The sequence below is a fragment of the Gekko japonicus genome, unplaced genomic scaffold (genome assembly GCF_001447785.1).
Source record: "Gekko japonicus isolate JY-2015 unplaced genomic scaffold, Gekko_japonicus_V1.1 scaffold494, whole genome shotgun sequence".
Classification (NCBI taxonomy): domain Eukaryota; kingdom Metazoa; phylum Chordata; class Lepidosauria; order Squamata; family Gekkonidae; genus Gekko; species Gekko japonicus.
The window spans coordinates 761,641-765,566 of NW_015171518.1; positions in this window are offsets into that span (position 1 = coordinate 761,641).

Here is a 3,926-nt window from a genome sequence, read left to right on the forward strand (position 1 = left end):
TGACATGTGCCATTATATTCTGCTCAGAAGGGTTGCCAACTCCTGCTTGAGAAATTCCTGGCGATTTGAGGGCAGCCCCTGGGTGGGGCAGAGTCTGGGAAGGAGAAAGAGCACAGTGGGAATGTGGTGCCATAGGTCATGCCCTCCACAGCTGCCGCTTCCTCCTGGGAACCTATCTCTGTCGTCTGGAGATCAGTTGTAATTCTGGGAGAACTCCAGGCCCTACCTGGAGGTTCTTAAACCTGGTAAAATATATTGATGTTTGGTTGTAAAACTGATTCAGTGACTGTTATGACAAAGAATTGCAATATAGACAAAAGGGCTTATATTACGACACCTTGGCCTAGTAATAGACACGCTTGTGGTGTTTCTAGGGTTGCCAACCTCCAGGTGGTGGCTGAAGATCTCTTGGGATTACAATTAATCTCCAAGCCACAGGTCACCTGGGAAAAATGGGCATTTTGGAAGGCAGACTCTATGGCATTATACCCCATTAAAGCCCCTGCCCTCCCCATACCCTGCCCTCCCCAGGCTCCACCCCCAAAATCTCCAGGTATTTCCCAGCCCGGAGCTGGCAACCCTAGTACTGTTTCTTAGGGGTGGAGAGGGCCAGCTGTGCACTTGCAAGGTGAGGGCAATGTGCACATTTCCTGAATCAGATGCCAAAATAATATTTTGGGCAGCCCTTGGTAAGTTCGACTAAAGTGCAATTCAAGTAACGTCTTGTTTTTAAATAGGGTTGCCAGGCTGTGCCAGGCTGGCAACCAGCCAGCATACAGGGGGCTAGGGACATGGAGGGTTGCTGTGGGCAATGGTGTGACATCACTTCTGGGACAAACCCAGAAGTGATGTCAGTCCTCTCTAGGAATTGCTAGAAACTCTAAGATAAAGCCACTGAGTTTTCAGCAATTCCTAAAGATGTCACTTATAGTAATAATATTTTCTCCCATCAGCCACTAGAGTGCCGGCGGACAATGGCTGCTGGCATTTAATAGCCCTTATGTGTAAAATATTACATTCTTTCTTTCTTTTTTAGAGAATTCATAGATTGCTAACAAGGACACACTTTCCATGCAGTCCTAATAATATATGGACTGATGCAGAACATCCTCTATATAAGTAGGCTCAGGTTTTGGCAGCTGATAAACAAGCCCTATTATAATATTCCTTCTATGTTAGTAATACAGGGTGGATTGTTCTCTGAAGAGGTATATTGCTACATGTACAACAGTTCCAATTGTTTTAATGGATAGAACTGGATAAAGATGCTTTATGAAATGAGCAATACATATAAAATGGTGAGTACACACTACAGTGAAGAGCTCTCCCTCTTTTGCATATTCATGTAACTTCCTTTTAAGTAGCACATTAATATCTTTCATGAATTATATCAGCAAAGCTTCAAATATCATGTAGGCAAAGCATGTAGAATGTATATGTGAGTAAAGGGTAGGCAGGGCAGCATCAGTATTAATAACAATAGTTTGCACTCATTAAATGTCTTTGATCTGATGATCTCACGTTCTTCATAAAGTGAGCAACTGTTAATATCCCCACTTTAGAGAGAGGCATACTGAGGCATATGGAAGTAAGCAAGTTGCTTGCGGACATACCAAGTCGGAACTAGCAACTTTAGAACTAGCAGCTTCAAGAATCCTGACTCCAAGTCTCTAATTAATCCCATTAGACAATATTTGTTTTCTCAATAAAGAAACTCATTGCATGTCTATTACTGAGGCACAGTTCTTGAGCAGGAGGCTTATTCTATACACAACTAGAGACATCCATGCTGGCTATAATAAAGGTAAAGGTTTCCCTTGCTCAAAAGCCAGTTGAATCCAACTCTAGGGGGCAGTGCTCATCTCTATTTCCAAGCCGAAGAGCCAGCACTGTCTGAAGACTTCTCCATGGTTATGTGGCTGACATGACTAGATGCTGAGGTGCACGGAATGCTGTTACCTTCCCACCTAAGTGGTACCTATTTATCTACTTGCAATTTCTTGCTTTTGAACTGCTAGCTTGGCAGGAGCTGGGATCAGAGACGGGAGCTCACTCCATCACGTGGCATTAGGGTCTTGAACTGCCGAACTACCGACTTTCTGGTTTGCAGTTCAGCATCTTAACCTCTGAGCCACCGTGGCCCGCTGGCTATATTAGCATCCATTAAACATTACACATTGATGCCACCAAAGTCACCAGAATTATACCTGGTTAATTAAAAAGAGAACACTAAATACCTGGTTAATGAAAAGTCAATATTTTGATCTCTGAAGAATATGTTAAATTATAGCTTAGAACAATTGTTTCCAAATGATGAGTTGCAACCCATTAAGATCTTACAGTATGTTTTATTTAAATAGTATTTTTATTGATTTTTACAAAAAGAAGACAAACCACGACAATATACAGACATCTACAAACACATAAAAAAGAAGACCGCCATATCTTATCATAACAGCAACACAAAATTCTAACATAACTAAGTGGTTCCACATTTCCCAACAACACATCTCAGATCACTTTTCTAAGTGTATTTCTAGATATATGAAACAAAGGGGGGGGAACCCAAAACTTGAAAATCAAATTCAAATACTTCCTTTTTATCTGTCTATAATTAATAGCAACATTTCAACAACAGCAACAACAAAAAAGAAAAAAGAACAAACAAAATAATATTAACTATTATTAGATTATTCTGATTTCTTATCTCATCTCAATTAACATTTATAAAGTTACCAACATTCACTTTACCTCTAACTTTATCTTTCTTTCCTGCTTCCTTAGCCAACTTATCACTCCTTAACATTGCATTATACTGTATAATTTCTTACTTATACTCTTATGACCATTATCTAATATATAGCATTTTATAACCATTACCTACTTATTTACCCTATTTCTTAATAGGTTAATTTACCAACTTGCCGCAAACCAAACCAAAGGAAACCTCCAAAATTCTTAGCTTAAATATTCAAGCTTCTTCTCTTCATATTATTACAAAGTATCATACACTAATGCCTCATTTACTCCAAACCAACTAAAAGAAAAACAAAAACTAACAACTGTTTATAACCATGGGCTTAAAAATAAACTAACAGTTTTATAAACATACTAGGAAAAAGGTTCGTTGTGGAAATAAATACAACGACCTCTAGAAAGAGGCTCTGGGTGGGTGCCCCGGCCTTGGACACTCAGTGTCAATTTGCTGTGGTGACCTCAGCAGGGTATAATGACACTGAGTCCACCATTTTCTCCAGAGGAACTGATCTCTGCAACCTACAACCTAATTGTAATTTTGAGTGATCTCCAGCCCTCACCTGGAGATTGGCAACGATGGTTCCCCAGAAGGGAATAGTTGGTTTGGATGGTGGAGTCTATGGCTTTGTACCTGTCCGAGGTCCCACGACTCCTGAAACCTCACCCTCTCCAGGCTCCATCCCTCACATCTCCAGGAATTTCCCACCTGGAGTTGGCAACCCTATCTCCTTCCCAGCCAATCATCAACTGACCTTTATTTCCCCCTGACTCGTCAGCTTTCCACCCCCCCAAACACCTGCAGCATCTCCCGTGCTCTGAGGCCCTGACTGCTACGTCACATTGGCTGTCATACGGGGGCCACCTCAGCAGCATATCAGGATACAGAGCCCACCATTTTCTCCAGGGGAACTGATCTCTGCCATCTGGAAAGCAGTTGTAATTCTGAGGGATCTCCAGCCCTCACCTGGATATTGGACACATTTTACCTCAGAACAGCAAACTGTTTAGAATGTTAGAGGCAAAAGCCAATCAAGTCGCATATGTGAATGACCTCTGTGTTCCGAGGCAAAGGCAAATGAGGCTGCATATGCAAATAACCTCTGTGTTCTGACTGGCTATGGGGGGAGAGGAACAGCAAACTGTTTAGAATGTTGGAGGTGAGACTCAAA